This window comes from Cinclus cinclus, chromosome 2 (assembly GCF_963662255.1).
Source record: "Cinclus cinclus chromosome 2, bCinCin1.1, whole genome shotgun sequence".
Lineage (NCBI taxonomy): Eukaryota > Metazoa > Chordata > Aves > Passeriformes > Cinclidae > Cinclus > Cinclus cinclus.
In genome coordinates this window covers 66,056,352-66,081,595 of record NC_085047.1, presented here as the reverse complement: position 1 = coordinate 66,081,595, position 25,244 = coordinate 66,056,352, and the positions used below count along the sequence as shown (strand labels likewise).

Below are 25,244 nucleotides of genomic sequence, written 5' to 3'. Positions count from 1 at the left end.
GGAAAAAGTTAAAACCCGTGGGTTGAAACAAGAACAATTTAATATTTAAAATAATAGTAGTAGTAGTAGTAGTAATAATACTAATAATAATAATAATGAAAAATAAAGAAAAATAAAAAAAAAGAAAAAAAGAAAAGAAAAAGGAAAAGAAAAAGAAAAAGAAAAAGAAAAAGAAAAAGAAAAAGAAAAAGAAAAAGAAAAAGAAAAAGAAAAAGGAAAAGAAAGGGAGAGAGAATAATAAAACCCAGAAAACACAGGAAATGAACAATACAACTGCTCACCAGTCTCTGACTCACCTGACCCTCTGATGTCCTGGCCATTCCCCAGCGGTGAATAGCCCCTTCTGGCCAACTCTCTCCAGTTAATGTGTGGGGAATGATATCCTTGTATGTCAATAAACATGTTGTCCACTTCAGGACAGATGTTCTAGCTGTCCTCCCACACAGTTTCTTGTGCATTTGGTCACTCATGGGATATGGGAAACTGGAAGTCCTTGATTGAGTGTAAACACTATTAACAGCAACCAAAAAAGCTTCAAATTTTATGTAATTTCTTCATTTCACAGGAAATGGCCTTTACCAGCTCTTAATCCCTGGTTTACGGTCCAATTCTAAAGTAAATCAGTCACACTTTTGGAAATAAAGAATAACAGTGTAAAGCTGTGTGTGCCGGGAGAAGGGCTTGGGTCAATTCATTGCCCTCCTGTAGAGATCAGGACATCCCATGAATGATTTCCCTGCACCAAGCAGGTGCCACACAGAGGTACAGTAGAATGATAAAGACCAGAGGGTGGATTCTGAGAGCATCATCCTGTTGTGCAATAAATACAGTAATGCCACTGGTAGTACCAGGCCACGGCCTTATGCTTTATAGCCTTGGGACTAAGGCTTCTCAGTCTTACTTCCTTTACATTCTAAATCTCTAAGAACTTAGCCTCTGAAGCCAGTTAAACTAATTAAACTACTAATTCAAATAAAACTACTGGTTTTTTTATTATTTATTGTTGAATCAGAGAGTATTTTAAGAATTGTGACATTAATTTTACTTGTTTTGCATGTCATTTTTTTAATACTGGGAAACTCAACAATAGTTGGATTTAACTCTATTTGTCTTTTTCTCTCCAACTTTGATAAAGAAATTATTTTAAGCCAGAAATGTAAGGACGTGGGTTTTTTTCAAGCTAGTTTGATAAAGCTTTAATATTTAAATCCCACCATAAATTCTTTCCACTCTTCAGTGACCTCAGCTTTTACATCTATGTCATGCACAATCACTTTCTAGACTGCATATATGTTGGTAACTCAAACAGAACCAGGCAGGGTGTGCAATTGTCTATATTTTTAAGCTCTTAGACCACTCTCATGAACATTTTTGACCTCAGCCAAATAGCAAACTCTTAACTAATTCATGGATATGGTTTAGCAAGTTAAATATTCCACCTACTTAATGTCAGGTGGCACTTTAGTTGTAGCCACTCTCTTTTTGTTGCTAAAAGCATTTATTAATAGATATGGGTCATTCAATTTAACCCCATGCTCAGAAAGGTTTCTGACATCTGTTTAATCTGACATAGCTATTGACATAGCTTTAGCTTCTGAGATTGAAGATTTTCATCCATTACGTTCTTCTGGTGATATACAAACCAGAGGTTGGTGTACTTTGAAAAGGGTAATTTGAAAGAGCAAATTTTTTGGTTTCTGAGGGTACATTTTTGTCTTTTTTAGGAAATATTTATTAGCTGTATGGAAAGTCATAAGCATACAAAAATCATGCAAGGGCTTGCAGATATTTTAAACTTGATTTCTTCAGATACCTTTCATGAGACAACAACCTTTTTAGATATAGCACCTTCCATCTGAGGATCTCAAAGTATTCCTAAACATTAATAAGTGAGTCAATGAAACCTTGTAGCATAGCAGTGAGCTAAGGAAAATTGAAAGCTGGATTTATAATTTATTATTATTGCAATTGCATATCAGTACATGCCTCTGAGAAGCAGAAAAGCCATGTCAAACACAAGTCCCATAGCATGCCTAAAGACAATTCATCACCATTTGATGAGAACAGGTTAGCAAAGAGTAATTAATCTACTTGCTAAACATTGGTGAGTATAGCTCCAGCTAGAACTAAACCCCAGACTTGTATTTTCTCCCTTTTACAGAGATTTAACCTCCATTAATCAAGTGTCCAAGTTCTGCATTAAACATGAAGTGTCTAATCCTTGATAGTAGTTGCAGTACCTTTACGGCACCACTTCCCAAAGCTGTTTTGCCCTGTACTGTTTGTCCCAAACAGCAGGCATGCTATTGAAAATCCCTTCATTCTGAGCAGAAAAGGGAGATTGTCCAGAGATCTAGGTGTACCACAAGGGATTCCCAGAAGCCCCCTTTTATGAGGATGAAGCAGTTGCAGGTAAAAGTTTTGGGGTCAGACATGAATGCAGTCAGTAGATGGTGTGGACCAGGTCCTCAGCATAGTTCACTTAAATGAAAACCTGCTATAAGATGACCAATACCAAACACATCACAGAACAGCTTGGCTCAAAACTCTTTCTGAATGAATACCTCTCACTTGCTACAAGTATATCCTTGTTATGTAGACGATAATCAGAGGTAAATTGCTGCACAAAAGAAGCATAAGAAATTGCAGTTTCATTATTTTCCTTCATTATTTTTAAAGAGTTCTTCAGTCTTGTGTGACCATTACTCCTGATCATATGTTACGTTTATTATGATTGTTCAATCTTTGCTTTTGCAGCAATAATTTTTTGCCGTCCTTTCTAGGCTGGGTGTTACCTTAAGCCTTCCTATTAGAATACAATACAATACAAAAATCTATTTTCTATAGCCCATGCTTTAGTGAATAAGAATTATTTCTCCAGATTTATAGTTATATTATCCCTATCTGCTGCGTGGCTAGACAGAGTTCTGTTATTGTCTTTCCTACTACCTCAAATTGCAGTAAAAATTATTTTTAAAATGGTCCTCAAAAACACCCAAACTTGTTACAGTGCAGAAACAGTTATAGCCACAAGAGAGAGCTCTTGTAAAAACATAAGACTACTTGAGAAATAAGTACATTTTGCACATTAAAAATGAAAAATAGTTTTAGTAATTAGTGTTTACTTTAATTATTGTATTTCAGCAAATTAAACAATGATGAAAATTAGCACAGTATTCCCACTTCCATTTATATTCACCTTTTTATTTGTTTTCAATTAAAGCCAAGAACTAGTAAATAAGGCATATAGCTACATTTGTTTTTCAAATAACAAACTATATTATGCAATCATATTTTCTTTAACATTTGATCCCTTGCTCTTTGCTTTCACAGTGCAATGACCCTTAGAGGCAAAACAGATCAATTCAATATGAAAATGCAGCACCACTCCCAGCAATGTGTTTGTTTTACAGAATAAGGTTTATATCTGAGAAAATCTTTCTCATGCCCTTTGTGAGTTAAATTTCACCTTTTTAGGTGCTTAAATACAAGCTTATGCCTTTGGGGCCTTTAGTAGGACATATCTCTCCATGTCCTGGAAGGGGGTGCTTTGTAAATGTAAAATAGAGTGTGATACACATAGTGGCAAAGCCGTGGTGTTCTGCAATATAACAGTAATTATATCTTGGTGACAGATACCCTATCTTCTTCAGAAACAAACTGAAATTTGTAGAGAGAACACAGGATTACAGGGGAGCTAGTTCTTCCTTCTTGATTTGAGCTACCTAGATTTGTTGAAGGTATAAGTACCGTGCTGCCCTAGTTGATTTACAAATGGATATCTGCTTGTGTCACATCTTTCCCTTATAAAAATAATTTAAATCCAAAAGGATGAAGCTACTTTTGTTAACAGTTTCCCAGAGAACTGTTCCCCTGACTAGAGGGCTTGTTCTGTGGTTATGTTTAGCCCCTTGAAGTTCAATTTGTGTTTACAGAGCAGAAAACTGCCTCAGTTGAAGAATCTGGTCTTTTATGTTTACAACCTTTTCTCACCACTTCTCATGAAATACTTTATTCTACTCTCATTAAAATCAATGGTGAGGCCCTGTTTATTCCAGTCACTGCAGGATCTGGCCATTAATATGTTAATTTCTAATCATCCCTTCCAAATTCCACCATCTGCTTTCCCCCCCCCCCCGTTTTGAATTAAAAAAAATGTGTTTTAAAGACATATTTTCAGTTACTAATGTTATTACTTTCCTTATGCCTGATTCTCTTCAGCTGAACTTTCCAGATGGTATCCAAGATCCAAGCATCTTTACTTTAGATTCTTCAATTTAAAGTTGCTACTGCATGATAAATATTGAATTAGAATAACAACCTTTCTCAGGTACCAAAATAGCTCGCCCCTCTGATCTCATTATTTTTTCCATTCTTTCTCTAAATCTAATAGCTTTCTGTCCTCAAATTGCAGTGCTTAAAATATCTATGACTCATTAATTGTAAAAAAATGTCTTTTTATTCATTAGTAGTAGAGCATTCCCTTGAACATCCCAGCAGTGGCCCAAGCCTATTTAGATAAAAAACCATTATTTCTTCTGTCTAGACAGGAATGAATTTGTAGTTTTGCCCTTTTGCATGGAAATGATGGAGAGTTGTTGTCATTTGATGTAATACAGAAAAGACTTTTGCACCTTTAATCTGCAGATCAGATATTGTGAACATTCCCTTTAGAACCAAGGTGGCCACAATTCTTCCAAGCACTTAAACAGATGTTTTTCCTTAATGATGTAATTTCACAGTAATTGTGAATGTATTTAAAGTTACCCTTGTGTTCAATACATTGGCTTCCAGGGCTCTTTTCAGGGCTTTTTTTTCAGGGCATTTTTTTCCCATTTGAATGGAAATAAAAGAGATTATTTTTCTTTCATTTAAATAAAACATCACCAGGCTTCATTTTCCCTAATAGAGACTTCACACTAAATACAGATCACTAAATTCTAAGCCTGAAAATAAAACCCTTCAATCCATAACTAATACTGAGTAGCAGATGGAATCATCAGACAAAACTGCAAGTTTTATGATACCCAGTAACTACAGGCATAAATAAAATACACATTTAATCAGAAGTATTTATAGAACATGCATTGTTATATATGTCATCTATGTTCCATAACTTCATGGGACATACATAACCATATTACAGGTTTAATTTATCTTCCCAGAAAATTTTATAAAACTTTAATATTTCCTTATACTCAACATGAAAAAATAAATCATTTTGATTATTAAGGAAATTAAGGAAGCAACTTTTCTTTTTCAGATATGCACTTGTACATCTACTCAAAGTCTCTTGACGTGAGTCTAAACCTTTTATAGATGCAATACTGAGTCTTAAAATTCTTTCAAGCTAGTTGGGCTAAACCATGGTAACTGATAAAGTTTATGCTGAAGATGTTCAGTTACAGAATGTCTGGTTTATTTTTCCAGTCATTTCTTTTGTGCCTGCTTTCAGGGTACTTTTTCAGCTACAGCAGAAGCTGTTTTCAGAACACTGAGTGCCAGTCAAGAAAGCTCCTGCCTACCTACAAAATATGTGCAAACATTCTTGTAGCAATTCTAAATTACATCAGGGCTTTCTGTCTTCATTGATTTCTAGCTACGGGCAGGCTCTGACATTTCCATCCCCAATAGCTGCGTCTGTGGCAGGTTGTTTTCAGGTGTGAATATGCCTTGCACCTATTATCTGTAGTCTTTCAGTAGGTGTTTGAGCACAGCAGTGGTGCACCCAGGTGATTTCCTTCCTAGTGGAATCATAATCAAAGTAATTTCTGGGACACATACAGCACATCATCAGCACTGGAGATGAAAGGTCCTCCAGAGCTTGGCTCTTTAGAATGCATCTGTCATTCTTGGGAACCATACAGCTGACACAGACTACTTGTAAACTGTCATATAAATATATGGTCCAAGGGCAAAAATTTGCAATGTGAAATCAAGTGTTAGACATTTCCTCTTGTTAGTGTAGAAGCTGGTGATGTAAGTGCAATGAAAGAGAAGTTATGCTATGAGAGGTAAGGAGTAGAGCATCTCAATCCTGTTCAGCAGCCAGAAGAAACCCCAAATACTGGCTATTAAGAGCAGCAATTATAAAAAGTCCATTTATATAAAGGGTATCTAAGGACATGAGAAGCAATGAGTTTATTTCATCTAACTATTAGGCCTGACAGGTCATTGAGTTGTTTTACAGTGAGAAGCATTTTTGTAATAATTGCTAATAATTTGTTTAGGAGCAATGAATGTTCACAGATCCTGTACTTAAATAGATCTCCTCCTATTGTATTTTCCACTCAGATGAATCATATTTTTTAACACTTACCTTACTAGACTAAGCTAGCCATAGGTTTTTATTCTCATATTGTAAAATACATTTTCCATTAATGTTCATTTCATCTTCATTTCATTTTCTTTCTTCATTCATCTTCAAGTACGAACTTGAGCTTTCTGATTTTTTTTCTTTCAGAGGGCTGGGCAGAATTTCCAACTTTGTGTTTTGCATGGACTTCAGGACCTATGCTTGAAACTACAAACAATTAGGAAAATCGCAAGATATTCCAAGATTGAACCCAAGAAAAACTGCAATCTTTTCATTTCAGTTATTTTCATTTAATAATCACAAAAATTGTCTTTTTATCCATTTTATAAATTTTTAATTAACTGATGGAAGATTTATAGCTTACTTTTTTATGATAGTATCATGCCGTTTAGATATCAAGTCCTTTCAATTAACCTTGTCTTGTAAATTAATCTATTGGGCGGGATGTTTAAAAACTGTAATGTGATATATCTTCAATGAGTCCATTTATGCTTTATATCATTGCCCGTTTCCTTCTGTCTCTGATAATATTGATGTCCCTAACAAAAATTCAATTTAAAAAACCCCATAACATGACCCTTAGAAAAAACTAACTGGCTATACTTGTCTCATTCAGCTATCTCTTTTTAATTTTCTTTTTTTTTAATCTCAATAAAGTGTTTTTCTCCTACTATATTGCCAGGATCTGCTAACGTTTTATTTTATACATTAGTTCTTTAAGTAGCCAGGGCATAGATTTTTCAGTTATTCAATGCAGTCATTACAAGCAGACAAAAATTTACTCACAGCTCACATATGATTTTCTAATTCCTCTTTCTTACTGTATTTACATTACATTTCCATTGGTGTTACATGCATCATCATCCTTATTGAAACAAGAAGAGAACATGTATTTAGTAGGTTGGCAACACTTATATAATTCCTGATTTTATCTTCCCCTCCACAGACTCTAGTCCAATTTAGCTTTTCATCCTCTTTCCATATAGGTCTGGGGAGGATGTTTTCACCCTTCATTTTATTTTATTTTATTTCTTCTTTGAATTTTACTCTTCAAACTTCCGAGACACAGCTGTCCTGATTGTACACTCACAGAATCACAGAATGTTTGAGTTGACCTTGGGAGGTCACCTGGTCTAACCACCCTGCTCAAGGACACCTTGAGGCAGTTGCTGAGGACAGTGTCCAGGTGGATTTTGAGTATCTCCAGAGATGAGACTTCACAACCTTTCTGGGCAGACTGTAAGCAGTGCTCAGTTACCCTGACAGTAAAACAGGTTTTCCTGTTGTTCAGAAGCCCTGACGGTGGAGACCACTGTGAAGAGTCTGACCTTGCTTTCTTCACATTCTCCCTTCAAATATTTATATACATTGATAATATCCTTCTAAGGTGAACCTCTCAGGACTGGAGAAAATGACATCAAGGTGAACCAGGGGACATTTAGACTGGATGTAAGGGGAAAATTTCTTCACTGAAAGGGTGAATGAGCATTGGAGCAAGCTGCCCAGGGAAGTGGGCCATCCTGAAACTGTGGAGAGACTAGATGTCCTCAATTCTGCTAGATAACTTTCTCATCAATCTACCTCTTATTGTGCAAGAGAACTGTAGTTATTAAATTCTCTGCTTTTCCACAGGAGATCTAAGAAAAACTTTTTACCTGTAGCAGCCTTAGATTAAAGCACTTCCTTTTTTGTCCCCATGGTTTTTAATTTTCAAGCAATATGAACTGTATGAGACTAACTGTAAATTTAATTTAATTTGATTAATAATTATTAATTAATAATTAAATTTTATTTTATTTTATTTTATTTTATTGCCTATTTTTGGTCTTATTTAGCTTACTTCTAAACAGCTTTCCTCACCCAGAGATGCTGTTAATATTATGCTCCAGGTAAAATAACCAGCAAGTGGAACTTCAAGGAAAGTTATACTCATCTATTTTACATTTCCTTAAAATTCATCCTAAATTATAAAAGCATGCCTTTAAAAAGGCCTATGTCTACGAACTGCTGGGTACACTGAGCTGAAGCATATCCAATGTCTGTAGCTGTAGGGGAGAAACAGAAAACTGTGTATCTGGCTCTGGCTCTGAGAATTTTTGAAGCTTTGTAACTCTGCCAAACAAGATATGTGTATTCCCTAATATTAAGAGTTTGTATTTTGAATTTATACATCAATTGCCTTCATTTTATTGACTTCCAATAATCCGATCCTTTTAATAAACCTCAAACCCTTATTCTAGCACAGTTATGCCTTCTGGAGCCCCAGATTCTTAGATTTTATACAATATAAAATGTTAATTTTCTATTTTATTTTATATTATACATAATATTCTGAATTTATGTCATGAGGATGTTTCAATGAGATATCTACTTAGTTTAAAAAAAATCTCCTGGGGCAACTGAAAACATAATATTTTCAAAGGTTAGAAATATTTTTTTCCACACAATTAACACAAAACCATATTTTCATAGCTTTGTCTTAAGCTGGCACAAACTTTCTTAAAAGACTCCTTCGTGGGAGCTAAATGTAGATCTGAACACATTTCTTCTGTGTTAACTTCAGCTTTCCCTTACATCTGACAAGGACTGAGGGTCTCTTCCACAGTGCAAGGAAAGGCATACAATTTTAATCCAGAAGGAATTGTTCCTGCTTACCAGCTGATAACATATTCCAGACTCTTCTAGCAATTACTTTTCACTTTTGGGAGATTCTGACTTTCATTAGATTCACTACTGCATGGCAAACACTTGACAGATCTAAGGTCATTCATGGTGGGCACTGTGCTGAGGATTTTGTTTGTTCTGTTTTTTGGAACCAAGAGCACAGTGTAAAATGTTGAGTAGCTTGAGACTGAAACTCACTAATGTGAAGAGATCCAGCTTTTAGGTAATGCCCTATTGAAGATTTCCCCCCTACATAATTTTAATGATGTACTTTTTCTGTAAACTCCTTGCAAAACACCTACAAGTCCTCTACAGCACTGCACTTTCATCTTCTTTGGCAGGTTTGCTCCTTCAGTAAAGCTGCAGGGATGTGCATTCATCTCTCTGCATTTTTGCTGTGATTCTGCTAGTAGCGCTACCCCTTCCTGGGACCTTAGAGCCCTCTAACTTTCCTTTAATGTCTCAAAGGGTTCTGAATAATGAGATAATTTTTGAGCTCCCTAGACTTCTTCAGGTTGTATAAGATTTTGCTGATATTTGAAATTTGGACTGTTCTTCCTTCTATTATAATAATTTTGATCACCATACAATCTTCAAATCTGAGGGTTTTGGTGCTACAGAATTGTTCATCATCTGGAAGTGTTCTCTGAAGATGTATTTCATTGGAAAATGAATCCAAAGTACAAACATTTTTTTTTAATTATCATAAATAAGATTGCATCTTACACTGGCTTAACCTTTCCCTTCAATGTTAGCATTTGATATTATTTTTCTTGTCTTATATCCACAGCATATTTACTTTGGTTTTATGTGCCTGCAGTCTCTGTAGCTAGCACTGTCTTTTACATAGCTCATGTAACCAAAACAATGTCCCCCTTGTATGTTTAAAGTGTCTGTGCAGGTATATCCATATGTCCATGATTGTTGTGGTTTAACCCAGCCAACGACCAGACCCCATGCAATTGCTTTCTCACTCCCCCATCAGTGGGATCAGGGAGAGAATCAGAAGGGTAAAAGCTAGGAAAGTCGTGGGTTGAAATAAAGACAGTTTAACAGGGACTGCAAAAGCCACACATGCAAGAAAACAAAACAAGGAATTCATTCACTGCTTCCCATGGGCAGTCAGGGGTTCATCCATCTCTGGGAGAGCAGGGTCCCATCACATGTAACAGTGACTTGGGAAGACAAACATCATCACTTCAAACATCCCCACACACTTTCCTTTTTCTTCCCCCTGTTTTACATACAGAGCATGATGCCATATGGTCTGGAATGTCCCTTTCACCAGTTTGGACCACCTGTTCCAGCTCTGTCTCCTCCCAGCCTCCCATGCACACTCACATTCCTTGCCAGCATGTCAGTAGGAAAAGCAGAAAAGGCCTTGGCTGTGTGTAAGCTCTGCTCACCAGTAGCAGAAACATCTCTATATTAACAACACTGTGTTTGGCACAAATCCAAAACACAGCTCCATACACCAGACACTGTGAAGGAAATTAACTACCACAGCCAAAACCAGCACAGCCATGCAATGCATTACCAAAAATTATCCTCTCTGGTATTTTAAAAGTGTCTGTGCAGCTAGCTCCGAAAGTTCATGAGTCATTTACATGCACATTAAAAACTTAGAGAGATGGGGGAAAGAAACTGAGAAGGACACTGAATTTACCAACCTGATAAGGGAAATTGCAACGCTATTTTCCTGCATTTACTCTCCCTTTAACTCCTCTTTCTCTCATTATGGCAATGGAAATACATAATAAATATTGTTTACCTATGGATCTGAAAATTTCACAATTTTTGAAAGCATCTGTTACAAGGCAGATTCAATTTATGTTAGTAGTCCCCTATCTGACATTTTTAACCATGGTAGAAAATGATAAGAAGGATAGAAGGAAAAGAGATAAAGTATAAAACAATAATATGAAAAATAATAATGTTAAAGGGCTTCTGTTTTCAAAAGATCTTAAAAATGTACACCTTGCATATTATAATTGCATTTAAAGATTCTAGCAGCATTTCTTTCTTTTCACCTTTTTTTTTTTTTTTTTGGTTGTGAGAGCTGCAATTCAAATCAAATTGGTCTGAACTGGATTATGATGCTGCTGATAATAGCATCTTTCTTTAAATACATTGTACTTCAGTGTAAAGCTTGTTTCTGAGAGTCTTCTTGTCTCCTTACCAAAAATTTACAGAAAACCTATGGCTGGAAAGAAACCTTCAAGTTAGGCAAGAAGAAGAAGAAGGTACTTGGCACACATCAATGGTCTCGATGTCTGGAATGGTAAGCCAAAGCATCACAAAATGGTTGAGGTTGGAAGGAGCCACTGAAAAATGTGTTGTCCAGCCCCCTGCTCAAAGAACAAGTTAGAGGAGGTTGCCCAGGAAAAAGTCCAAGATATTGAAGTTTTGAATATCTCCAGAGATGGAGGCTCTACAGTCCCACTGGACATCCTATTCTAAAGTCTGGTAACTAACAATAAAAAGTGTGTGGATTTTAATAATATAAAAATTTCCTTGGATTTCCTATATCTTAATTTCTGCCCATGACCTTTTGTTTTTTACTAGATAACACAAACAAAAGTGTGGTTCCAAATCCTTAACTGCCCTCCTCCCGTGCTCAAATCAGTTTTCCATACATATGCATACAATTCCCCTGAATCTTCTCCAAGCTGAACAGTTCCAGGTCTGCCAGCCTCTACTCAAGGACTTAAATTGAGAGACAGTGGCCCTTTGCTTTACTGTCCAATAAATCTGCATCTCTCTTGTACTGAGGTGTCCAGGGCTGGACACGTTATTTTATTGTGGCCTCATGCACAGTGAGGGGGAGGGTCACCTCCCTGCTGGCAACACTTTTCCTAATGCGGCCCAGGATACCATTAGCTTTCTGTGCTGCAAGGTCACACCGACATCTCCTTTTCAATTTGATGTCTGCCAGTGCCTTGGGTCATTTTTTTTATAAAGCTGCTTTCCAGATGGTCAGCAGGAAGCATTTACTGGTACATGAGCTTATTCCTCCCCAGGAATTTCCCTGTGGAAATATGTGTTTGATTTTGCTGAACTTCATTAAGTTCCTATCTGTCCAAGTCTCCAGTCCGTTCATCTGAATGGCAGCACAACCATTGGGAATATCAGTCACTCCTCCTGGTTTTATGTCATCTGCAAACTTGCTGAGGGTTCATTCCATCCTATTCTCTGGGTCATTAATGAAGCTGTTAAGCAGCATGAGCCTCACTATTGATCCCTGATGCACACTTCTGGTAACTGTGCTTTGGGATTGAGGGTTTTCTTTGTATTGCATTTGTGTGGCCAAGTTATGGTAGAGGGTTTGGGCTACAGACTGGCTTCTCTGAGAAGTTGCCAGAAGCTTCCACCATGTCCAACAGAGCCAATGCCAATCAGTTCCAAGACAGATCTGCAGACAGTCAAGGCTGAGTCAATCAGCAATGATAATAGCACCTCTGTGATAAGATATTTAAGAAGGAAGAATTTACTGTGCAAATTTAAGCATGCTGAGAGAAGAGAGAAGTGAGAATATATGAGAGAAACAACTCTGGAAACAACAAGGTCAGTGAAGAAGGAGGGGGAGGAGGTGCTCCAGGTGCTGAAGCTGAGATTCCCACAAAGTCTGGTGTGAAGACCATGGTGAATAAAGCTGCCCCCATGAAGCCAATGGAGGTCAATGGAGGACACCCAAGCCAGAGCAGATGGATGCCTGAAAAAGAGCTGTGAACCTTTGGGAAACCCATGCTGGAACAGCCTTCTGGCAGGGACCTGTGCACTCATGAAGGGAGGAGCCCATGCTGAAAAAGATTTTCTAGCAGGACCTGTGACCCTGTAAGGAACCCTGAATTGAGAAGGCTGCTCCTGAAAGACTGCATGCCATAATGTTAATGAAGAACTGTAGTCTGTGGGAAAGACTCCCGTTGGAAAAGTTCATTGAGAAATGTCTCCTGTGGGAAGAATTCTGCTCTGGAGAAGAGGAAGGACTCCCATCTGCAGTGACAGAAACAGAGTGTGAGAAACTGACCATAACTCCGATTCTCCATCTCGCTGCACTGCTGGCAGGGAGGAGGTAGAGCCCATGAAAAAGGAAATTTGTTTTTAAGATTTGCTTTACTTCTCATTATCCTTCTCTGATTCTGATTGGTAATAAATTAATTGAATGTTCCCAAGCTGAGTGTCTTTTTTCCTGTGACAATAATCAATGAAATGATTTCTCCCTGTCCCTATCTCAACTCATGAACCCTTTTTATATGTCCACTCCCCTGTCCATCTCTGGAGGGGAGTGGTAGAACAGATTTGATGGACACCTGGCATCCAATCACAGTAAACCCACCACACCTCCAACAGGACTTCATTCTGCTTGTTACAGCCCAAGACCTTCAGCATCACAAAAAGTCAATCTATCGTTATACAGATTTAGCTGAAGCTTTATCATTGTTCCTAATGCCACAGCGGTGTTCAGTTTTTTACAGGAAATAAACAGCTAATTTATAATACTTTGAAATATTGTTAATCATATGTGAAGTTTTTAATTACACACAATAATTTTGTAATGTTTTAAACATAATGTATTTATGGAATAATTAATTTATTTATATGCAAGTAAATGTAATCATATTAATGCTATAATGACAAATTAAAGCACCATAATTCTTTATTATATAAGTATTCAATCCCAGAATAAAAATACTCCCAAATGTAATTAGAAATAAATGCATTATTTTCCAAAAGGCATATTATCATCACTAGCACATAATCTTGCCACATTATTATCATAGTCCCTAATTCTGAGTAAACACATCATAAAATTCCAAGGGGACCAAAAGAAAAAGATTACAGAAAGCATTTCTAGAAGAGCACCTTCTTATATTTCAACAGAGCTTGCAACATACTTGGATATGAGACTATCAGAAAACAGGGAGAGCTTTCTCTTCACAGACATGGGAGTTTGGATGCAAGTTCTGTGAGTGCCTCAGAGGATGCACAGCTATGTGTATCAAGTTACCATGGGGAAAGTGGTAGTTCTCCCTCAGCTGGTCACCACACAGGTGGTAAAGAACAAAGGTGTTTCCACTGCACAACAGCAAATTTTGTCTTATATCTGTGAAAAGGTTTACTCCTTACATACATATGCCATCTGAGAGACAAAGCATAAGCTATCACTTAAGTTATGCACTAACCAGGACTCTCTAGCTTGCAGGAATCTGACTCAGAATGCATGTCTTAACTACCCCAACTTACTACCCTGACTCCTTGTCCAGAAAACAATTTTTGTCTCTGCTTTAAAATTGTAAAACTCTGTCCACTGCAGTCACAAACTCCTCTATCTACTGTGTGAATCAATCCTTAGGATTTCTTACTGCCGTGCAAAGAAAACTGCGAGGTTTTGGGCTTTGCAAATCATGATTAGAAGCATTATCCAAGAATCCTGTTGCAATGCAATTCTGAATGGGCAGAACAGAAGAAAATAATTACCTGGAAAATGCTATTTGTGAGTTTAAAGGCACAGAAACTGCAATTGATTGTCCAATGTGGAAAAAAAAATACAATGAGTGAAATGCACCCACACATCCAATTTATACCTAGTTGAAAAAGTTATCTGACACAAGGTCCAGGCTTGGGGACAGAGCCATTCTCATACTGGTAATGTGACAGAGCAAGTACAGGAATACTGTATTGAGTGTAACTGGTATGCTGGCTGGGTTTCTGGTTGTTGCAGGATGCATTCTGAGGACAAGCTCTGAACTACTCTGAACTAGTCACAGCTGGCTTTGGCAAGCTCTGGCACTGCCATAAGCAACTCATCTTAAACTAAACACGCATGCAGGCAAGGGAGCCCACAGCGCCCTGATTTATACCTGCCCAGGAAAGAGCACCTGTTGCTAGAGTCATGGAAAAAATAGAAAAAAACTCCTCCATAGAAACTGAGGGACACTTGCAGAATACATTCACCACTTTCTTCCCCCAAAATCATGCTTCCTAGAGAAGGAATAGAGGAATAGAATAGCAACTTGGCCATGCCCACATGGCACTAGGCTAAGTCACCTCTCTCTGCAACTAGGACCCATCAGACATGTCCAGTACTGGACTAATGAACCAAGCAGAGGAATCAGACAAACTCTGAAGACAGATTTATTTTCCTTCCCCCATTTTAAGGCAACATTGCTTAAAGTTGCACTTATGTAGAGTATCCTGTAATCTGGTGTTGCTTTCAATGAAGGATCTCTAAAGGTCAAATCCAATCTAAATCATTCTATAATTATAGAGGTTTATTGGTTGGTTTGGAGGTTTTTTAGGTTTTTTTTTTTGTTTGTTGCTGGGGTTTTTTTTTGGGTTTTTTTTAGATCACCTGATATTCAGCAATTATTATACAGTATTTACATAAGTAATACATCACATGTGTAATTAATAAATTATGTATGTAATTTAGCCTACATCCATAAAAAGCTTCAAGTAATGATCTGTAGTCCATGGTTCATCTCTCCTTAGCTCTCTCTTCTGTGGTCACTCAAAACATACAAACAGGATCTCTACAAGCAAGACAGCAGTCTGCTGACAGTGCCTCTAACATACAAAGTATATGTCTCCAAAGGAGGGGGCTGAATCAAAACTCTCTAAACTGAGGATAAAGTAGTCAGTGGGTAATCAACAGTACAAGAAAACCTCCTGATGCTTCTTCAGCGCAATATTTCCAAATTGCATCAGTTTTCTTAGGCATGATGTCCACTAGTACACTGCTGTGCTCAACTTAGCAAAGCCTATCTGGTCTTTAAGGTCAGAGATATAAATATTAAGAGTTTAACATTTGGCAAAAGAAAGAAAAATGTAAATTTGCCTGTCTCAGGTGCTAGCTACAGATGTCCTTGCTCTACTGCCTGTACTCCTTCTCCTTGAGATTTTGGAACCATGACTAGAAAATTTTCTTTGCTATCCCTACTGTTTCTACATGAAAAAGTATTTTGTATTTTAATACATTTTGTTGCTAACTCAGTTTCTGGATGAACGAGAAATATTTTCCAAAGACCTGGACTCAAGGTAGTGTGTCAAGTACTCACTTTGTCAGTCTGGTTATGGTTAGACTTATCAAAAACATACTGGTCACATCCATACAATGAGTTCTTGTCCCTGATTTCCTAAATGCACACCAGGTAGTCTCAATGTGTTGGTTTTATTCTGGTGTCTTTTTTTGGTTTCAAGATTTTGAAATAATATTTTTGCACACCATGAAGGCAGTGTTTTTATCATATAATAACGCAACATTTTTATGGATACTGAAATGTGTTATAAATTCATGTACAGGTGCCAAAGGGTACAAAGCTTACAAGGCTGACATTTGACAAAAATATACAATTAAAGACAATCATTGACTCATCTAAGTATTGTTTTTGGCAGTAATGATGCATACGTCTTGGCACTGAAATTGCACAAAACAGAAACAGAAAAAAGTAGTGTGGTGAACTGTCCAGGAAGGCAAAGTTCAAGATTGCATAATAATATTTTTTTTAATAGCACAGATATACTGAATTATTTTCCTCCAAATTCAAGTTAAAAATGGATCTTTGAAGGAAAATATCTGAGATAAAGAATTTGTTATCATATTCTGGAAGTATTTCATACCAATTATTTTCAGAAATATTATTTTACTGGTTAATCTAGATGTAAAAAATGAGTCTGTCACAGTCTCACTTGTATATGACTTTAATGTTCATTACATCAGAATTAATTTTCTATTAATATCCCCCAGTATTCTATGGTAAAACATGTTGATCTAACCTTTGAAATACTAAAATTATCAACTTGTTTTCTGTGATATTCAATACCTCAATAAAGCAGACATCTACAGATATACATTATGTATTGCAGCATTAATTTACAGGGCTTCAGGGATCTGAAATACCAACATCCATACCTCAGCACTTTTGCTAGACCTCTGCACTATGGCTTACAGGCTGTTTGATACCTGTTTTTATCCATTACTTGTTGATATATGGCTAACAACAAAAATTACTCTTTGCCTAAATTCTTCACTCTTGCTGCAAAATCTCCCTAAGTACCTGGTTCTTTACTTACATTACTTTGCTCCTTCTCTAGAAACATCTTATTCCATTCATGAAGGTCTTTGTGCTCTTCTTGGAGTGCCTTCTCCCAACCTGCTAGGGACTCTTCCTTATTTCCTACTTGCAGAGCAATTTTCTCCTCACTGAAGGAACTTTTTCTTCACAAAGAGCTGTTTCCTCTACCGAAAGGCTTTGTTGTCCTCTTGAAGAATTTTAAGCTGGTCCTTGAAGGCTTTGTGTTTTCCTCATGAAGCTAAAATCTCATGCTGAAGAGCTTTTCCCTTCAATGCAAATGCTCATTCTTATCCTCTGAGAGCCTTAATCTCTTTTCTGAGGGCTTTATTTTTTGTTGGTGAACCTTTTGGTGTTTCTCAAGGTTCTTTGTTTCCTCTGAAGAGTCCCTATGCTTCTCTTGAAGGATTTTATTCTGTTCCCAAAGGACTTTGTTCTGCCTGTGGGCACTTTGATTCTCCTGATAGTAGGCTTTGTTCTCAACATGAAAACTTTGTTCTTTTGCTGAAGATTTTCATTCTCTTCTTGAAAGACCAGTTTCTCCTTCCATTTTGGTTAAATCATGCCACGTGACAAGAGATGGCAAATAGAAGTAGGAGCAGCAGTGATAAATTGCTGATTTTCCTCAAAGAATATTTATCCTCTGAGTCAGACACTTTCTCACTTAGCTGCACCCCTCAGGGGCTGTGCTATGGTCCAGGAGATTCCACCTTCCTCCCAGAAGTCATGGAACAGAGACTAGAGGTTAAGTGTCCATGAACAACAAATAAGTAAGTAAATGAGTAAATATAGTGCTAAATTGAAAATAAAATTTATTGTAAATCAATACTGACATTTGTCAAGAACTGTATATTTGTTTTGCATGTGCTGAAATATATTCAGCAGATTAAATTTCACAAGCCTAACTTGATTATACTATTTCCTCTTTAAACACCTTTTGGAGTTTAAAAACTCTGTCAATCTTTCTCACTACATAATTTGATTATAACTGAGGTAAGGTAGCTTCAAACACTTTTTATTATTGTTTATTCCTTATTCTACCCTGCTTCAACAATATTATATTGTTTGGAGTAAATGTACAGACTAAGTATAATTTTTATAAGTTTAATTTCAATATAAAAGACAATATTGCAAAACCAAGCATGTTTTGAATATATGCCTGGTGTTTGCTCAGCAACAATAAGCAATTAACTAACATGCTGTTCAGTCATATAATTTATACATACAGCTAAATACAAACACATATTCCAGCTTTCAGACACACTATATTATATCTGTGGAGTATCCAGCAGAAAAATTGTGATAAATTAAGGAAATCATACAGTAGTTACTGCTGTGTTTTCCTTGAAACAGTTTGCCATCTGGCAGCTCTGTCAGTGAGGCTATCCTCAATGATGTAATTTCAAATGGCACAGCAGCAGTGACACAGCATCAAGTGGCAGTGGTGATCAAATAAGTTGTGTCCATCTGAAGTAAGTAATGAGGATTTTTATGACTAGGGTTCTCTAGCAAGTCATTATTTTCATTAATATATTTTTTTAATTTCTCCATCCATTATGTTAATTCAAAACATTATTTTCCATCTGGCTAAATTTATTTTTTGCCATTGGTATTGATGGTTGTCATGAAATATTTTCTTACATAGACTCTGAAAGTGGGCCTTTGCTCCTAGCTACCTTGACACAAATTTGGGGTTACTCTATTCAGAGTTATTTCTAAATTATAAGAAATTACATAGATGGGAACATGTATGGTCTCTATATTATTCAAATTCAGACTAGGATTAATATTCATAATTCAAAATATTTGAGTATATTTAGGAAATGCACATGAAAAGTGAGAATTAAGTCATAAAAGAGCATGATGGTAGGGTGTCTGCAATCTTCATTGCCTCCCAGGCAACATTCTTTTTTTCCAACTCCAACAAGATCCATGAATTCTATGACAATCACTTTGCTTTGCTTGAAAAGAGGATGAATTACTTCAGACACATGAACATCTTAGATTACACTGGTAGCTTGTCTACTTCTTATGAATTTTGGGGGGCAGAGGAATACTATATTCCAACTAAAGTATAAACCTGTTTGCAATATTTGTTATCCGATCAAAGTGAGTGATATGTAGGGGTTTTTTAATCATGCACTATGTGCTCAGGATATTAAAAAAAGTCCAGTGAGCTTACAATAAGATTTGGCAATTCTGTTTGAATCACTACACACATCACATCATCTCTTTGTACTGTCTCTCAGCTCAGTTCTGTATGTTAATTAGGTAGGGGACTGAAATATGGCATGTAAAATGCTCCATAATCCCAGGAGATGAATATATACAATTCCCACGGAAAACTTTACAGGACGATCAGCCCTCTGAATCCTTTTCTCCAGGATATTTGATTCCCCTGCCTGCTCACACAAATTAAATAGGCAATGCAGATGAGTAATACTGAAACCTATAATATCAAACAAGATCAGTATCTTGGGTTCATAAATCTTTCCCAGGCTTTTTACCTCACTTTAACTCCTCAAGACTATTAAAATCTTATTTCTTCCATGCTCATCACCAAGACAAGTCTGAATATTATAGTTCAGTTAATTTTTTCAGCTTCTTTAGAAATGTCATAGTGATTAATAAGATGTAGTTCATGTAAATTGGCAGCTTTTGTAGTTGTTTCCATGCTAAAATGTAAAGTTTAAAGTCACACTGGTTATTTTAACATGTAGGCCCCCTCCTTTTATAATTTAGGAATGTAAGTAGTAGGAAAGAACTGTAGGTTTCAACATGTGACAAAGACTAAGGCCATATTTCCTCCTCAATCTACATAGTAAAAGAAAGGAAAATCTGAGGCTTGTAAAAGAGGGGATTTTATAGATGTACTCCAGATCTGGACTAAATGCAGCTGAAATTATGCCAATAATTATTTACTCCACTAGAAATGAATGTGAACTTATCCTAACTCAGTTTTCTTGAGTCCTGTCACTGGTCACATCAGTGAAGAGATTGGTACCTGCCCATGAGCTTCCCATCATGAAGATGTTGAATGACTCATGAGGTGTCCCCTCAGCCTCCTCCAGGATGAGCAAGCCAAGTGACCTCATCCACTTCTCATAAGGCTTCCTCTCTAGACTCTTCACTATCCTCATGGTCCTCCTCTTGATGCTTTCTAACGTCACAATATCCTTCTTCTATTGTGACACCCACAGCTGCAAACAATATTCAAGGTGAGGCCACCCCAGCTCAGAGCAGAGTAGAGCAGGGCAATCCCCTCCCTTGCCCGGCTGGTAATGCTGTGACTGAGGCACCCCAGCACACAGGGCTGGCCCTCCTGCTTCCATGGCACTGCTGACTCATGTTCAAATTGTCATCAACCAAGACACCCCAGTCCCTTCTGCAGTGCTGCCCTTCAGCCTCTCATTCCCCAGTCTATTCACACAAACTCATTGCCCCATCAAAGGTGAGGAATCCAGCACTTGACCCTGTGGGACTTCGTACAGTTGGTATTTGCTCATCTCTCTTAATTTGTTGAGGCTTCTCTGCAGGGTCTCTCTGCCCTTGAGGGAATTGATCACACTGCTGTTTGGTTGTCAAAGTACATGGGAAATATAGAGAATGTGAATAGGCAGTTCTAAGATTACTAAAGTAGAGATTAAAAGCCATACTTTTAATATTTCAAATACTGCATCTTACTACTGAAAGTAATTTTTATAGTGAGCTGTATGATTGAAGGCAGTGAGAGTATATAATTGCAATGCATGCTGCTGAGGATTACTTCAACATGACAGTGTGTGCAAAACCTAACACAAGAGTGAAAATAGTGGCCTAGGCAAACTGTGATTTCAATTTACCAGTTCTTAATTTCAGTTGTTCTGATCAGAAATTAAAAACTACACTTTTAAAAATAGAGGTTTAGTCTGGAAATTTTACATTACAGTGGAATGCAACAATACAAACACTTTTATGACACACACTCTGAATGGATGTACAGCAAAACAGCACACACGCAGCATCTGTGAAAGATACAGAAAAAGGATTTGAGTTCCTGCTATAAGCTATGCAAAAACTGAACTATAATACACTCTCACTTACAACCTTTTTGAATACCCTCACTGCCCACATTTAGCTCCAATGCTCAGTGGAAACGAGTAGCAGAGCAGATATTTTCTTAACTTTCCATGTGACACTAGCTAACAGTTCTGATCAAACTCTGACCCCAAAATAGCTAGGCTTACAAAAAAAGTCAAGTACATGCAAATAAAAACAGCATAAAATAGGCTTATAAAATCAAAACCACACCTATTTTATGGCTTATATTGCATATGCCAGTTGCTGCTGGGTAAACCTAAAATTTCAGACTGGAACATAAACACCTAAGTGCCATATTTGGCCCATCTGGCACTTTTACCATTTTGACAATATTATGCTGATGCAGCTTTTTTTTTAGGCCAATCCAACTCATGATTTTCTCTCCCAAGTGGATATGAAATTTATGTTGTTTCTTCCAGGAGACTGAAAACCTGGACTAAGACAGATCTTTGCTCTACCTGCCAGAGATTAGTGGAGTACCGCAGAGAGCAAAAGCTGATGGTGCTGTACATCTGTGCATTCAACATTCAGTGGCACAAAGCCACTAGTCTCTTTTCTGCATGACCAACTGACTAATTACTTCACTTGGCCTTTCTGAGTTCCTTCAATTAATGCAATGTGCAGTTGCACACAGTAATGGAGTCACCCATACAGAACAGAATCTGGGCCAGAATTAGGCTCTAAGTCCCAGAAGCACCTGTTACAAACACAGAATGTCCAGATGGTTTGGTCTTTGTGGGGAAGTGTCAAGAGTTGACTTATCTGTCTTTCTTACATTTGGTTTAAGGTCATAAACATGATTCTTTTGAAGCAGAAAGCCAATCATATTTCGGAAAAAAAACACCAACAAAACAAACAAACTCAAATGGAAGGAAAGAAGGAGGGATGGAAGGAAGGAAGGAAGGAAGGAAGGAAGGAAGGAAGGAAGGAAGGAAGGAAGGAAGGAAGATAAGGAAGGAAGATGAGAACTTTAGGATAAATACAAAAACCACCCCATTTATAAATCTTAATAACCCAGTCAAACTCGTTTGTTATCATGTTCTGGGCAGGCAAATGGGATTACCCTGTGATTACAATGCACTCTTCACTACAATTAGATAGATTTATTTAAACACAGCTGCAAAACATAAAAAAAGTGAAATATTTAGTGACTGTGAATTTCACAGTTTGTAAATTTAAACTTAGATCTCTTATTGTCTATTTTGCTTTGGTTTTTCTTAGAAACACTAGAAAATACTGCCATTCTGTCACTCTTTTTTATTTTTTTAAGAATACCAGTTATTTGTGTTTATAACAGTGAGGATTCTTCCTGAATGTTAATTCACTTTCTAATAGTGCACTGCTTCATTCATGAATGTCTTTTCTCCATAGGCAATAACCACGGAATTTACATTCCATGCCTTCTCAGCTGCATGAGATGGAGAAAGAAATACAGAATTTTATGTCAGGTCCCAAAAGCAGTTAGGATAGCTCAAGAAATAACCAGGAACACTGGCAGTCATGGCTTCCTAATAAGATTATTTTAATGGAACAAATAATGGACAAATACTAACAGCAGTATAAGCAATAATCACCTGGTTTATGCATTACTGAAAGCTCTTATTTTCCTACTTTAGGTCTCCTTCCTTCCTTCCTTCCTTCCTTCCTTCCTTCCTTCCTTCCTTCCTTCCCTCCTTCCTTCCTCTTTCCACTTCTGTATACCACTCAGTGTGAGAGTAGTAAGAGAAAGAAAGAAAGAAAGAAAGAAAGAAAGAAAGAAAGAAAGAAAGAAAGAAAGAAAGAAAGAAAGAAAGAAAGAAAGAAAGAAAGAAAGAAAGAAAGAAAGAAAGAAAGAAAGAAAGAAAGAAAAGAACTAGTGAATTGAGGAAGGGAGAGCAGAGGCTATTTCAGTAGAAGGAAAATTTGAATAAAACATACATTCTTCCCAAGAATTATTGCACTTGTATCAAATATTTGTTATTGTACTAAATGTCTGTAAACTTTAAAAGCTTAAAGCAGTAACTGCCATATCCCTGCATGTGCACTTAACGCAGAAAAAGAAATAATAATTAGCTTTCTGAATTCCTATTTTGAATTTTAGCAAGATTAGTAATGAATTCATAGCAGCCATATGGGAAACACGCCTATTTTTATTATTCATAAGTGATGAAATAATACTCACTACTATAAATATGTAGGAGACATCCGTTATTTTTAATCATAGAGTAACTAACAGTTAACAGTAATAATTATGGATTTCTTTTGTATTTGATGCATTATTTTCTTAGACTTTTGAGAAATGTTAGTATACACTGATGAAAATTCCTGTATTTTCAATGGCTCAAGAAACATATGCTACTCAAAATAAATCTAAATTAATTGATTCACGTGAGGCTTTAAAATGTGAATAATAAATATTTTATTGTATTTGTGGAACACTCTTTTTACAGAACCAATATTTGAATTTTAAAGATCATGGAAGATCATGAAGTGACATGAGGAAAGGATTGTCCCAAGGACAGAAAATGCAGTATTTTCTCTTAGTTATAAAAAGTGTTAGGATATTTAAGATGTTATTTTTGTAAAACAAATGGAAATACAACATAGGGCAATGTTGTTAACATTTCAGAAATGTTGAGTCATGCCTCATTATGCTTCATCCTCACTTTATCTATGTAGAAAGCAGATGAAATACTGCATACCCTGAGTTCTGAGAAAGAACAGTGGGTCTACTGGGGAAGGGCTACAGCTGTGGCCACTTACCTGGACTTTTCTTTTGAAGGCATTCTGTGCATTCTGGTTGTATTTGAGCAGTCAGACATGGAGCAGAGCTCACCTTCAAAGCCACATATGTAAGTAAGAGGGCATTGTAAGAGAAAAACACTGGGCCAGATCCAACAACCTGACAGAGGTGAGGCTGTTGCAGCTCTGTGCTCCCAGGTGCAACCTGTAGCAAAGCTGAGCAGATACAACCAGTAGGCACCTAGAGGTCACACATGTTCACCACGTATATCTTGGAATTATAGAATGGTTTGGGTTTGAATGGAGCTTGTAGATCACCTAGTTCCAATTCCTCTGCCATGGGCAGGGATACCTTTCACTAGGTGAGAGTAAGCTCAAAGCCCCATCTAAACTGGCCTTGAACACTTCCAGGGATGGAGCATCCACAGTTTCTCTGGACGACCGGTTCCAGCACCTCATCACTCTCACAGCAAAGAATTTCCTTCTAATATCTAATCTAAATCTACTCTATTTTAGTTTGAATCTATTCTCCCTTGGGTCCTGTAAATCGTCCATCTCTGTCTTTGTTGTAGGCTCCCTTCAGGTGCTGTAAGGCTCTAATTAGGTTAAACCCACTTTATTTTTTCCAGGGTGAAAATTTATATATATGCATATATATACTGAATATATATACTGAATGTACTGAACAGCAAACTTTACACGTGACAGGGCTTTTTTACCCCCTTATTCATTTATTTATCCATACTTGCTCCTCCCCAAATCACTTAAATCCATTTTTCCTTCCTTTCATTCATCCTCAAAACATCCCATATTTAGTCATGTGCACTGCTGAAACATTCACCACCCAACCATTATGTGGCCCTGCTATGACCTGTCACTGAAGGTGGGGCAACTGAGCTTCTTGTCAATAATAGATCCCTTGGGGTGGATGAGAGTGAAATGACACTGAATTACCAGTGTTTATATATGTATATGTATAGCAGGTTTATTTCAGAAAAAAATTGGTTGCACTGGAAAGCAGATATGTAACTGTTTAGGTTATTAATTATATAAAAGTATAAAGACATCGCTTAAGAAAATATATAAGAAAAATAAAGCAAGAGAAAAAAGGGATAAGACTAAAGATATCAGCACCTGTGGATCCAGCAATAAAGCTTGATTGTTGCAATTTCTGTACCCATTGGTCAGACTCTTGAGCCATCAGGCATTGAGGAAGCTCCCAAACCACCAAGCTCAGTGGGTTAAGGTTCAAGTGACAATGCCCAGGTACCTCCCCTGGGGAGAAAGTTTTACACCATCTATTTCAATGTTGTGGATAATGTGCAGTCCTCTGGTGGAAGGCCCCAGAAATGAGTCTGAAGACACTTCAGGGATCTTTGATGATTTATGAT

At 37.0% G+C, this 25,244-nt stretch overlaps 1 pseudogene; it reads right to left on the bottom strand.

The window, feature by feature from the left end:
* Positions 1-17,029: 17,029 nt before the first annotated feature.
* LOC134057887 (uncharacterized) lies at positions 17,030-20,192 on the bottom strand (annotated as a pseudogene).
* Positions 20,193-25,244: the final 5,052 nt, after the last annotated feature.